Source organism: Alosa sapidissima, chromosome 23, assembly GCF_018492685.1.
Source record: "Alosa sapidissima isolate fAloSap1 chromosome 23, fAloSap1.pri, whole genome shotgun sequence".
NCBI lineage: Eukaryota > Metazoa > Chordata > Actinopteri > Clupeiformes > Clupeidae > Alosa > Alosa sapidissima.
The window spans coordinates 21,645,689-21,660,688 of NC_055979.1; the positions used below are offsets into that span (position 1 = coordinate 21,645,689).

Sequence of the window (15,000 nt, forward strand, 5' to 3'; positions counted from 1 at the left end):
TCAAAAATGAGATGCCACACTCGACTCTTTTTCCCTTAGTCTCAAATAAGATATTGCAGTAATAATCTGCCTTACTTCATATCATAGAAAGCAAGATTGCAGTCTGTGGTTTACTGTCATATTCTTATTTAGTTGTTTAGCCTCGAGACCTGAAACTATTCTTTACTATTTCTGGCCAGCTCTTATTGGCTGGTAAAACCAATGTATTGTGCCCAGGGCAGGATGCAGAAATCGCTTTGAATATCAGAGGGAGATAAATCAATGCAATCTCTCCGCACTCTGTGACTCGGTCTGCATTGATTTTCTTCGCCCTTTTTTTCTTTCCTTTAACTTTCCTGGATCCTGGTGGAGCGCTTGAGCTACAGAACGTAGGCCTGCCATAAAAAAAATATGCACCCTCCTTTAGCAGGGCAAACTTCAAATAGCACTCCTAAAACACATGCAAAGCAAACACGTCAACTCACATCAACTCAGTGTCACGACAGCCTGACACATTTCCCTGCCCAGCCACTGACACAAATAACAAACAGAGGTCATGTTGCTCCCTGCAGTGTAAAACAGACAGTTGACAGGAGAATATAACAATGCTCAATTTATACCCTCAACAAGAGATAAAAGACCACCCCAAAAACTCTATAAGGTTAGTTTGTTCTGAAAACACTGTTATGTTCTGTTTGTTCCCAAAACACAACTATATCAGCTGGCCCAGACAAATACTCTGAGCCCTCTCACAAACACTTACCTGAGTACCCTGATTTAGGTGACCTACAGCTTGCTCTGTGGCATGAATCATCACACCAGATTAAAGATTAAAAGACCATATATACGACTATGTCCCAAAGATGGCTGGGATCTGAAAAGAGATCCCTGCTTCCCAGCATAGCCTACTGTTGTGGTTTCTCTAGGCTACTTCTATAACAACATGGCTAGACGCACATTTTGGAATAACAAGTGGGTGGGGTTGTTTAAATAGGCCTTTATGAATGGTTGTTTGGTAATAGCATCCATTCACGTAGGCTAATATAAAAAGCAGGGAATTGCTGGGGTTAAGCCCATGTTCATGTCAAAGTCGTTTACACTACACAGTATAACAACACAAGACTACCACAGTCTAATACAACCATCCTATAGTCTATCATTGAATTGGCCCTTTAACATTTTCCGCGAATTGTCAGCATGGTCCAAATTTTGCCGTCTGGATGCTGACGGCGTCACCCAGGCTACCGCCTTCCTGATCCTGCCATTTGTCGAGCATGGCCACATTCAAAAAAGCTCTATGATCTCATTGGTTGATGCTGGTTTGTAGAAAACTGCGAGTGATCCCGTTGTGTATGCACGGCAGTCCTGTTTGTTCGGCATAAGGAAGAGGACAGGAGAAGATGGAAAGACCATAGCTTTCATCTACCTCTTACATGGTTATTATTTTCTTATTTCTTGCATTTTATAGGTTGTTATTACGCTGTTTAGATGTTATTTGGAGAAATATTGTAACTATTTTGCGTAGCCTATCGGTAACAAGTAGACCAAATCGTATGATGGTTTAAGATTTGGTAGTCTGTTGTCACTCGAAACAATCTCTCATAAATGTGTTTATTTTAGTAATAACAACGAGCAAAATGTGACCATTTTGTTGGTGTAACCCGTTTTCCACCACTATACTATGTTCAGAATGAATTGCAGTGGTAGGCTAAGTAGCCTGTGCGCGATGATCTGTTACAGTAGCTCAATCAGTAGCAGGTGTATCATAACTAGCCTATTAGTTTTTTTCGGTGCTCAGCCACTGAAAGCGCAAACGTTACAATACAGGAGTAACATTACAATAGGAGGTTGCTAGGAAAGTGCTCTTTTTACGTTGTTATGTTACTTTCGTCAAGCCATTCAGGCTTATCTATGCTGTTGTCCCAATTACTATCGCAGATGCAGGACAGGACAGACGGGGGATGAACATAAATACCTTACATCAAGGTGCCTATGCAGTACACGGACCACTAACGGGAATTATTTCGCCGACCTACGCCTTGGAGTAGCATACCTTTGTTTTGCCGTGGGACTATTGCGTTGGTTTGGATTACTGTTTTGGTGGACACAGAATTCGCAAACGAGCCTTAAAACGAGATCTCGTATGGAACCACCTTATCCACCGACAGCGCTTTTGTGTTGTCAGGCGATCCAAAAGGGTAGTCGACCGAATCATAATAGGAAGTAAACAGTAAAAGGTTATTGCGGAATTTTGGAATACACGATGCCACCCGTGTCATGTCACGGGACTGAACCATTCTGAAGCACTGGATTGCATCCTGTGTGGATTTTCTTGCCCGGACCCAGTTAATGGTAAATATGTTCTTTCTACCTTGGGTTACCTGGAGCATCAGATTGAATTTTAGATTAATGACTGTAAATGTAAAGGAGTAAGCAGTTGTGGGAAGACTGTAGCCGATGCGTCTTGGTTAGGCTACCCTATCAGCTGTGTTGTATAGCCCATCCATTAAATTTTGCCTAAGCGAAACATATGTCGCGCCGACAGTCCCCTGTTGTAAATGAGCCTCCCTTGAATAGCGTGTTGTCGGAAATGCGCCTTGTCTTTCAGGTCAGGTGACTGAAATGGTTCTGCGATTGATGCACAAACTGCAATAAAGGAGGCCTTATGCGCCAGGATGCCGGTGGCCACAGGAAATGCTTTGAAGTATATTACTGGCCTTTCAAAGTGTTCAGCGAGTGGCTGTCAGTTCTATTGTGCGAGCTGGCGGAAGGTTCATCGCACCTCGGGCATAGAAGTTAAAGGCTGGCGTCCGTACGCGTCTTATCGCAAAGGCCTAGGTGTGAAATTCTTTTTTGTTTGCTTTGTAGTGGGAAAATTTGAGTTTTCACAGCCGTGGTGAAAAGTTGTGTTTTTTTTCTTATGCAAGCTGCTGCCAGATGTAGGTCCAGTCAAGGTAATCTCGAGCTGTTGGTGTGTTTAAAATAGAAATGCACACTCTGTAAGATGGGTTAAACTAATTATTGACTAAACTAATCCATTCAGTTTGTTAAGAAGGCATTTGTTTTTTGTGTCATTCACCTTCACACGAAGTTGTTATATGGTGTCAGTTTCTCTCAAGAACTGAAAGATAACCAAATCGCTCCAGTGTGGAAAAAAGAGCGGCTCTGGCAACGTTTGCAAGCTGCGGTCACAATGCTCGGGGCATGACCATCCACGAGTGTGTTAGTCCGTTGGATCCTTCTTTGGCCTTTTTGCTGCGCCACAGAAACCAACCAAGCAGAACACTTCCCTTGCTCCTGGCAGGGTCCAAAGAGCAGAAACAGACTCATTGCAGACAGTGGCAACAATAACATCTTAAATTCATGACTGAATATATGGCAGAGATTGCTGGAAAGTGCAATCCATAGTAATATAGTAATATGTAACAAGAAGTCCAGGGGTTTACTGATAATCTACGGTGTGATGTGAATCAACAATTAATGATTTGCCAAGCCAACCTGGGTGGGTTTGTTTGACTTGGTTTTGTTAAATTAAAATTAGTTTCTTACAAGTGTGGACTGTCCAGGGATTGGTGTTATACTAGGTCTGTACTCTATCATGGAGGCGAGTTGATTGGCCTGCTTCATTTCAAATAACTTTTAAGTAGCCCTACATTTAAGCCTTTGGCATGTGTCTGGATAAGCGTTCTAATGACAGGAAATGTGCATTCTGGAACAGCTCTTCCCACAGCATGAAAGCTCTGTGACAAGCACAGTTTTTCCTGTCATTAAAAAGGATGGATGTGTTCAGTAGGATATTTCCTTTTCAAGATACCATATTTTGTGTGTGTGTGTGTGTGATCGTGTCCAGAGAGTTGGTTTTATTGTTTCACTCAAAAATATATCTCCTGCAGACCTCTAAGACATGTCTTAGCCACCAGATGCTGAAATGGTCATGTCTCTTGGATGTTTAGGCCTTATCACCTCCATGCCACATTCTTCAGCCACTAATGAAATGAAATGGAATGCATTGTTCAATGAGAATTCATCGGGACAATCCTTTTTGCATGAATGAGAAGGACACTATTCAAGCTTATTTGTAACTGCTGATGAAGTGGAAATGTGGTTTGATGTCTTGCCACTGTCATCCCAAAGCTTGTTAAGTTAGTGATCACCCTTGGAGCGTTTGAAGAAAGGTTGTCTTAAAATATTTGATCTGACTTAATAGGTCTATATCATTAGGAGTGCACATATGATCATAAGCTAAATTAACTAGTATATAGTTGCAGGCCAAGTTGTGGTCAATATGATGGACACAAAGCAGTCAGAGTATTTTGTTTGTCAGCTGTTCATACAAAGCAGAGCCATGTAGCAATCTATCCATATGGCTCCGGTACAAAGAGTCTGCCATATTTTCTGTTAAAAACAACAGGCGGATGTCTGTCCAAAGAACTCTACTATTGGCCAATTTGCCAAGGTTGAAATCCTCTCTTTGAGCTGGAAAAAGTGCTGGAGTGGAAATTGAACAAAATGGATAATTTATGCTTGAAGACTGATGAGTGTCAGGGGTGATTTGTCATGGCTGAGGCAGGGGGGCTGAGGAAAGTGCCTCTGCGAAGGCCACACGCTCCTCCCCAACCCCCTTCTCCTCATATTGTGCTTGTGGTTCTGGCTGACATGCAGTCATTTTAATCTACCCAGTTCCTACCATCTGACAGGCTGTGGTTTGAAAAGCTGAAGCCGAAAATATTATTTCTGCTTGTCACTCACGCAGCATTGGAAACATTTGAATGTTAAATCCTGACATTTGAAGTCAATGTAATTGCATTGAGGCCAATTGCATTTTTGTTGTTTCCATGGCCTTTTTCTGATGCAGTTTATCTTTAAAACAAGGCAAATTTGCATTGAGCATGTATGGATTAGTTCGGAACTCTCAAGGGTGAATGTACCCCATAATTAATATTTGAAGCCAAATGAGGAAGGACAACTGCCGAGGTGCATGTGTCTCTCCGGGATTCCCTGGGTTGTTTTTTGTGCCTAATCAGCAGTTTCTCCCCGCATATGAAGAGATGGAATTTGTCATTTCCATGCATGTCTGCCCCTGTTCGTCAACTCATCTCAGTCCTGCTTGGCTCGTTAAGTGGGCCCCAGATTTTCGTTTTGCAACCAAAACCCGTCAGTCATAATCTAATCAGGCAAATTTGGCATCCAAAAAGAAATTTGTGATGGAGCCAGAATGGAATTGGAAAGCCAAATCGGTCGGTTAAGTTCCGTGCTCTAATCATCTCCGATTCCCGTTCCTTTGGTCCTAATTTATAATGGCCTGATGAATGTGTCCCAGCTCATAACTTTTCTATAGATAAATGACTGGATTTAAAATCATTCAATCTCTACTGCACGGGTAGTCACTGTCTTAGTATCATATATGGACACAAGAAGAATGGAGAGTAGGTGGAAGTAGGCTAGCTGTTGAGTTGGAATTGGGCCAACTGAATGTTGCTAAAGGGAAATCAAATGATTTTGCAGGTTAGGTCTTGAAATATACTCTCTCTCTCTCATCCTATGGTAGATTCTTTGAAGTGTCTGGATGGAAATATGAGGCTCCGATTTTTATGAAGAATATCATAATAAAATAGAGCGGTGGTGTTTGAGCTTGAGAAGATGCCCCTAGCATTTTGACTGTGGTAAAATCATTATAGTCTGCCATCAAGATGATTTATCTTGATGTATGGTTGCTACCATGTCTGTCATTATTTCATACTGACATAAGTACCACTCGTAGGAGTTTTATCAGTGTGTGCTGTTGTGTATTCGTACACTGTGCCTGTGTGCATGTGTGTGTGTGTGTTTAACCTCCCTGAGGCCATGAACAAATGGCCGGTCACCTTGCTCCTCTCTAAGGGATAATGTCAATCTCCTGGTTGCTAAGCAATTCCCCCCTCCCTGCATCAAGGGTAATCACCTTTTATCTGCTAAGGATGTCGTGGGTAATTACTGGTTGGCTGCCATCCTGTGAAATCTGCCTAATTGCACCTTTTTTATTTTTATGGCTTGAGGGAGGCCAGCTTTACTTTGAGGCTTGAACAAGGGAGGTGGACCGGCAGGCAGGCATTTGAAGTCTTGTGGGGCCCATTCAGTAGTAGATCATTGAACAATTTCCCTACCTGCAGTCAGAAGCCGGTCGTCCTAATGGCCGATCGTGCCAGGAACAAACTTTTTTTTGCCGTCAATGCCGCGCTGCCAGCAGGTAGAGGTCACTTTGGATTAACACGTGAAGCATGGCCCATTTTACTCACAAAACATCCCCCCACTACTCCGAGCGTGTTGTTCCGCGCCGAGCTGATCATTTGATCATTAAGCATGGAAAAGAGCCTCTCGCGCTGCCTGCGGGAGACGTTCTGGCCAATCTTTTCCATGAGTTCCTGTTTTATTAACAATTTTAATGACTTGAAGGAAGCGCTGACCCTTAACGGCATAATGAATTGCCTTGGTGGCCTGCTGGGTGGGGTGAGGTTGGGTGGGGGTGGGGGTGGTGCATGTTGGGGGGGGGGGGGGGGGGTGGTATGGAGGGAGACAGTGGCCAACCTTTTATTAACGTAACACATTATTGCACACTCTCACCCTTCAGTTCCCTCTCCTTTGTAGACTCAACAGCAGGAGCTGTGTGGTCCCTAAAGTCAGGACCCACCCCCAAGGTCCCCCGTTTAGCTGTTGTCCTTTGATCACCACCAGTCTGACAGTAATTGTTAAAGGAACCATATGTAAGATTGTGGCCAAAACCGGTACTGCAATCAATTTGAAATTACTCTAGAGCGGTGTATCCCCTCCCCCTCCCCCCTGAGGTTGGCAACCCGGATGCCGAAACACTACTGACTTTGTGATTAGTAGATAGGTGGAGGGTGGCACATCAGGCCAAAACACAACATGACATGACAAAACACAACATCAACATCAGTTGAGGGCTGCAACTTCACTTTTTTTAAATGACAATATCCTGGCCGGACTACTGTTGTCAGTGATATAAGTATTTGAAATGAACATGATTTCTTAATGTCTAGTGACATATCAAGGCCATTTTATGATTAATTGAAATACATTTCTTGCATACGGTTCCTTTAAGTTATTACTCTCTGAGCACGGGAGTGCTATTTCAAAGCAACCCTCAGCTATCACCTCAGGACATCAGCCTGGTGAACGGTGTTTAACGTTCACCAGGCTGACGTGATGATGGTGTCCAACTTTAAAAACTACTTTGGCTGGAACAAGCAAGAAGTATAGGAGAGATGGCACTCGACCAGGCCAAGTGATTAAACAGCTTGACCCTGGTGTGTGTGTGTGTGTGTGTGTGTGTGTGTGTGTGTGTGTGTGTGTGTGTGTTCGGAGTGTGTGCCAAGCAGCAGATAAGAACTTGTTTGCCTTCTCTGTGTCCCTGACTCTGGCCAGGGTTTGATCTCAGGGAGGCCTGTCCCACCGGAGCCTTGCGGTGTATAAGGTCATGGCAGTCCTGCTTTGCCAACAGTGCAGTTAGCCTACGCGTCTGCCACTCCACACTAGATAACAGGGTTTTTTTTTTCAATCGCTCTGCGTCCTTCTCTTGTATCAATGTAGCACTTGTAGTTTGTTTTTCCCGAAACATTTACTGTATTGTGGCAAAGCATATGTGGAAAAACAATACATCAGAGGAGTGCTTGGCATTCAAAAGCCCAAATAAACCCATAAAGAAGGATGAAAATACTTGAATTATAAAAAAGCTTTTTCCAAGCTGAAACACAAGGCACAGGGCCAAGCTTGTGTTCTGTCGACTCTCAACAAATCCTCAGTGCTCTTTCTTTTCAGTAATTAAAGTCTTCTACTTGCATGTAATTGTAATTTATGGTTTCCCACTTACTCTTGATAATAAAAAATAATTACTCAGACAAGGTGAAATGGCACTATTAATGGCTTTTGTGTGCCTATTGCGTACTACCAGAGAAATGGGAGGAAGTGGGGGGTTTATTGATTATGCATACTTTCTGCTAGTTAGCATCTTGGTCTTGCAACTCAAAATCAAGTTTGTGATCTATCAAGCAACTCCAGGAAGCTTCTAACTGCTGAGCCCTAATGACTCTGCATGAGGAAGATAAAGGCATAGAATAGATTTGGGCACCACCTATCAACTTCTATTTATGAAGTACGGTACTTGTCTTGATGATTGATGTCATTTCCTGGTGTACCCCTTACAAAACGTTGATAGTAGCAATACATGGAATAGAGAAACAGATCCACCTAAAACAACCTACCTCCAACCTCAACTCAGATACACTCCATTTTTACATTTTTCAGGTTGAGATTTCCCTTGAAATGAATTCCACACACACTATTGTTAATGGAAATTGCAATTTTTGAGAAGGTGCAGAGCTGTTGTGGTACCTGGTGTTGGCGAAAGGCGACGGCAGCCCTGAGTCTCTCTCCCCAGGCTAGTGGTGCTGACGGCGCTGCTTGTGAGAATCCATTGTTGTGCGGCGGCTGAGCTGCTGGTTTTGGATGGTCCGTCCCCTTGTGCACTGGCTTGTTTAAAGACCTCATCTCCATCTCGCACTCTTTCTCCCCACTCTGATACCAATTATGCCGACTGTTAGAATTATGAACAGGGACAGTCTCTTATCGCCTAATCCCGCAGTAATAGATTCTATTAAAAATGCATGAGAGCATTTTTGCAGATGAATCCGGTGTCGCTGTCTGTCATATTCCCTGCCTGGCTGTTCTTTCAGTGACAGTGGGAGGGGGGGTGTCATAGTTATCTTTTCATTACTTGGATAGGATGCCATTTCTTATTGGGGTTGGGGAGGGTGTGCTATTCAGAGTACTGCTTCATCCCATCCACTGGCCAGCCAACTTCTCTTTTCAGACGAGAGCAGATTTAGACACACTAGCTTTGATGTGCCATTTTAATGTTCGTGTTCCAACACTTTCCCCCCATAGATCTTTATAGACAAAGGTGCAGAGGAGCATCAAACTAGGCCACCTCAATTATATGGATCTATTTACCTATTGTTTTCCCTGCATGTGTGGTGGGGACAGGTTCTCAATTCAATGGACCTCATTTTCACTTCACTGTAGGGTTAACCTCATTGAAAGTATTGTTTTGAAACTGTGGATTCTGAAGAGTGTGTGGGTGTGGAACATTCACCCTGGTCTAGTGCCACTGTCCTCATGCACGTGGAACTTGTCTCTATCTGTTCAAACGTTGAGGTAATTTTGACTCATCATCACATGACTTGTTTTGCACTATTCCGATATCTGTTCATATTAAGAGAACAGATATCACAAACACACACCCCCACCACACACACACACACACACACACTCTCTCTCTCTCTCAGCACAGCACCTCTAGCCTGTGGTTATCGTTTTCTCTTCTCCAAAGCCCCAGTAAAGTGGTGTCACTATCAGGTTACTGAAATTTTACGAGCATTGATTGGCTGTTGCGTGGCTACCCAGGGGCCATAGGGCCATGGGGGGGGGGGGGGGCACAGAAGGGGAAAAAGGGCGAATTAGCATAGCACTCTAATGCTAATCCTATCTAGCCAGCCAGAGAAAAGAAGTCTTGGCTTAAACCTCTTTTTTTCATTATCATCTAATTATTAACCGCTGGTTACGGAGAGCTGCAAAGCCAAATAGAGATGTCTCACGCTTTCTGTCTCTCTCTCCCCCCCCCCTTCATTCTTTCTTTCTGTCTATCTCGCTCTCCTTCACTGTGGCACTTTCTTTCAATTTATATACAGTATATATATATATATGACAGATAGGGGAAGAGGCCATGGAGGCCGTTTCCTTCAGTTGGCTCTGATTTAGCGGAGCTCTGCCTCGCGGCAGGCATGGGGATGAGACGAAGGGTGGAGGGGTCACCCAGTCACTTACAGGAAGTCGACCGCGATCATCTTCCAGAACGGGAGAGGCCTAATGCAATCAGCATTTAAAGTATACATACATTATGGAGGAGGCTTAGGAAAGGTCGAGACCTGCCCGCAGCCAGTCCCGAAGTCTGTTCACGTGGCCGATTTTTAAAGGGCTCGAAGGCACGGTCTCGTAAGGATGTCTGTGGACTGAAAGATAGTCTAATTTGAGAGCGTGTGTCTGAGGGGTAAAACATGTTAAGTTTTTCATTTTTTGCGAAACAGGTGTCTAATCCTGTGCATTGCTGACTCATTTCCTGTCCTTGGGAATTAAGAGGGACATCTCGACTTGAAGCAGTCTTTTGGTCGATCAAAGTCACTCAGCATGTTACCAATTAGTTTAAATTCTCATCATTCTCTCCTCCCTACCCAGATCTTGTCTGGCTGCGAGTGAGGGTGAAAGATTTTGCCTCAGCGGGAATCTCGTGTTGTACACGAGCAGCCAGTGGTGTCTGTCCAAACCTCTTCTCTTCCATGACATCATTAAAGCAATTAAACTAAAGACGGGTGTGGGCAGAAAATGGCTCCACTGGCTTCTATGAAACTGTCTGGGATGGCTGACCCAGTCAGTGCCGTGGAATTCTCTAATGATCAGGGTGTCAGGTAGAGGAGACATTGATGTGCAACTCCATTTAGAACCACAGAGACAAACCACATGCAGACTTCAAATATGCCACACTGCTTTATTATGTACAATTACTGATCCCCTCTCTCACACACACACACACACACACACACACAGTTCACAACTGATGGGTCCTTTGATGTTGGCTCTTTAATTTTTCTTTTTCATGCTTCCCATCCTTTTATACATTCCATTTGGCACAGTACTACCTTACAGCACCAGTGGCATTACTCCAGAAGATTATGTCTGGAGCAGCAAGCCCATATGTTTGAAGTCCACCATAAAACTGTCCTATTTTTTTTTATTTGAGGAATAGAAGTCGTCGGGCATATCATGGTGCTGACTGAATGGGCCCCCGTCACAATGGAGTGGCCAGGGGTTACTAAACTGGTGGAAAGCTCAAGCTCTCCGCTTTTGGCGGGCTATCTCACTTTCTTTATGGGCTGATTGCTGCTCTAATCTCCCATTGTTCTCCATATGCGATTTCTCTCAAGGATTTGAAGGGATTGAATTTAGAGGTATCATGCCATATCGCCGTGGCACCGAAATTGAAAAAGGGCTCTGCAGCCCCCCTTTTTTCCACACACATCACACCCTGTCCACACAACCCCCCCACCCCCCAACCCACTCCTCTGCACCGTGACCTTATTATCTCCCTACACGGCCCCCCAGCACCTAACTCCATTCAAACTGCACTTGTACAATTAGACTGCCTCCTGCCGTTCTGCCCCTGTTAGCTTAAGGATCTAAAGCAAAATAAAATACCTGGCATGGCAGGCAAAGGGGAGGATCCATCTGTCAGAATGCTCTTATCAGAAATCCTTAGGAGACAAAGGATCAGACGAGGCATTGCAGGACGCTTATCTTCCCACCAGCCTCGGCTGCGGGCAGCCGCGCGACCGATAAGGTGTCTTATCAGCATCACTGATGTCACGGAAACGCAGCAAGGATTTAACGTCCTTGCCACTCAAAAAAACTTGGTCAGTCACCTCGCTGTGGACCCGGAGTTGGCGGGTTTTTATACATGGAGATGTTCGGAGAGCGAGGGGAGGGACCAAGGGAGATGGAGATGGCAGGTTTGAGCGCTCCGTGGAAACAACAAGCCCCCCCGAGGAGAGGCGCCGACTCCAACCGGCTCGTTCCATCTGACGGGAGACCTCAGGGAGTTTGTTACAAGAACATTACCACAAGAGCAAGTGACACAGAAATAAAATGTATTACCATATACACTCCCCTCACTTTCTCTGTCTGGATTAGAGCAGAAAAAGCCCCCCCACACACACACAGACAAACGCACACGCATAAAAAAGCCAAGCCCTCGTTCACTTAAAAAGGGATGAAGGAGGAGAAAAGATGGCTGATGCATTTTCATCCTTGAGCAAATAAAAGGGAATAATGGGAGGAGGTTTCGCAATTTACTTTCATTTCCTGTTGATAAAGCCAGGCAGGCTTTCCCCAGGAGATGCCCTTCCTTTTATTTTACAACCCCCCCCCCCCCCACACACACACACACACACACACACACACACACACACACACATGCCCCTCACCCAACACTCGTCTCCGTCTCTTTTGACAAATGCACTCTAATGGAGAATGTTGGGGGGGGGGGCATGCCTGTTGTGAAATTGGTACCCTCACAAAATAGTCAGAGAAGCTTTTAGCTTCTTGGTTTGCCTGTGATCACATGAGAGTGGGTCATGGGGGTGCAAGTGCGAGACCGAGACTGAAGCTTGGCATGTTGAAAGGGCAGGGGGTTGTTGAGGTGTGTGTGTGTGTGCGCGTGTGTGTGTGTGTTGATGGGGGATTCTGCCGGCACCTGACTGGAATGAAAGGCAGTGTGTCTCTTTGAGGGCCCAGGGGTGTGGGTAATCAAATTTATACAGATGGGTTTGGAGGAGTGGAGTCCTCCTAGTCAAGGGCTGGCTAAGCTGCCCTGTGGCCACAGAGGTGAAATGAAAGCAATAAGCTTGTTTGAAGAAGAAATGCGGGAATGGGAGGGTGAGAAAAAGGAACAGAATATTGAGAGGTTTTGATACCCACTGGTGTTTACTTTTGGAAGAATGGATGTCGGTTTTGTTTCTAATTGCATGTGGTATGAGAACGCTAGCTTCTAAAGTTAGCTTTAGAATTGTAGTTTGTAGGTTATTATAATAAGCCTGCCATAACCTTCCTCTAAGAGCAATACAGAGGTATACAGAGGCATTTTTGTCTCATGATAACTATCTTTCAAAGACTTTTCCATCCTTACCTAATGCCAGAGTCCTAGTAAAAACCTTTTGCATGTAGTGCTGCTCCATGATGGGTTAACACCAAAGACTGTTGTTTTGGATATTTAAGTTCCTTATTGCTCATCTCAGCATTTTAGCGTGCTGATGCAGGAATATCCAGTCCTCATGGTGACTCAAACAGGGCTGTACGCTCTATGTTAATACATTCAGTACAGGCCCCGCTACAAGTAACAACTGAAGGATATTGATTGTGGCTGTTCGTGGACCTGGGGAACTGCATCAGGAAAAATGGGAGGGTTGGAAAAAGCAGTACACCTGACATAGCGGCAACAAAGAAGGCAGCTTTAAAGACTGTAATTTGTCGCCATGTTATATGCTTTAAACCCCTCGGTGGTCTTTTCCATCAAGTTTCATCTCTTAAGGGTGAATATCCTCAACTGTGGCACTTTACTTTGTTCCTAAGAATAACGGAAACTGCAGGAGGCGCTTGTATTGGTTGATTATGAAATCGTTGTCAAGGAAATACACATGATTTCTAGAATGGTCTTCAAAGATATTTACAACAACTGCTAAGGCTCCTTTATATGTGTATCATTTAACCTTCAGTGGGGCGAGGTGCTATCAATCTAAAGATCTGAATTTTTAAACTTATTTATCAAGACAAGAGGAATAATTCACATAATAATCATAATTGGATTCACAAGAAACAAAGCCATCAAACCTGATTCTTAATGAATGAAATTACTGGCTAAAGCTGTCTGCCATTTGAAATGTTGATTGGATGTGATTCCCAACACCATGTGATGTTGGAGAGGAGATCTCCAGGCTGGCTCTATTGTCCGTGGCTTGCTGTTTGTAGCTTTTTTATCAGACGCCGAAGCAGGAAACGGCAGCGAGATTTATAGCCTGCTGGGAGATTGATTATAGCCTGCTGGGAGATTGATTAGTCCCGTCATCAGAGCCCTATGCACCATATTCCCCCCACACTCAAAAAAGCACACAATCTCACTCTGTTATACACACACACACATACACATACACACACACACACACACACACATACACACACACACACACACACACACAAACACACACACACACATAGGCTCTCTGACATGCGCAAACACACACACACACACACACACACTTTCTCATACACAACTGATACACATACATACACATTTGCTCATACACAACTGACACACACACACAAATATATAGTGCCTGTGGGGGTATATTTGGGAGATTTCTGGACTATTTCATTTCAGAGAATATATCATTTGTCTGCAGCTAGCCGTGCTAAAGGAATTTCAGAAACACAGAAGTCTAGCTCCCAGCTATTGTTTAATGATCAGTGCTCACAGAGCTGATGTGCTCTGACACAAGGACTGGTCACCAGGAAGTGATCTCTTCATCCATGCTAACACTTCCTCTCCTCTCTTTCTCTCTCTCCTCTGTTCCCTCTCTCTTTTGTTCTCTTTCTGGTTCTCCAACAGAGAGGCACCCAGCGGCAGAAGCGGAGACCTCAACATGTTGGCGTGTTTACAGAGGAGCCAGACCCACGCGCCCCAGCATCTGATGGGGGGTGGCAAGATCCCAGAGCTGCAGCTGCCCGTCCCTCGAAAGAGTAAGTCCAGGCCTTATGTTGTGGCGCACCACAAGGTCATCATGTGTAAGCGGATATATCAGAGATGATTGGTCAGCTTAGCACTAATAGAACACTTAGGCGTGACTGCTGTTTTGGTCATGCAAATTATTATTTCAATATTTTTTCATTTGCATGATGTATTGGATTCAACTCTAGTTCACAGGCAAACAGAATGTATTACATTTATCTGTAGATCAACCTGTTAAATTGAAGAACCAGCCAAAACAGTCACAAAAGAGGGAACCAACCTGTCAAAACTATTTAATTCAACATTTTTTTTTAAAAGCAGAAACTATTGTCTCACCTGAGCTGCTTTGTTTCAATGACATTTGGTGCCATTATTTCCATTTGGTTGCCATGCAGTTGCAATAGCATTCTGCAAGAACAATGATGAGTTAGTTCACAGTGTGTGAGGAGTGCAGCTGGTTGTTTAAGAGTGCTTTGGGGGGGGAAAAAAGCCTGACCCTGTCAGGAAGTGAGCCCCAACAGAGGCACAGTGGGGCCTATCTGCCAGGAGCCTCATTGATTAGCGTGAACAATGAGGAGGACTCCAGTGGGTCTCAGCATGACGCGCTGCCAAGCCTGGAATAGATTTATCAACCA

The 15,000-nt window shown here is 44.3% G+C and overlaps 1 long non-coding RNA gene across 1 annotated transcript; it reads left to right on the forward strand.

Moving 5' to 3' along the window:
- The first annotated feature begins 1,328 nt into the window (after positions 1-1,328).
- On the forward strand, positions 1,329-14,375 carry LOC121698736. Its single transcript, XR_006026847.1, has 3 exons — positions 1,329-1,415; positions 1,918-2,331; positions 14,246-14,375. It is a non-coding gene; the product is annotated as an uncharacterized LOC121698736 (long non-coding RNA).
- Positions 14,376-15,000: the final 625 nt, after the last annotated feature.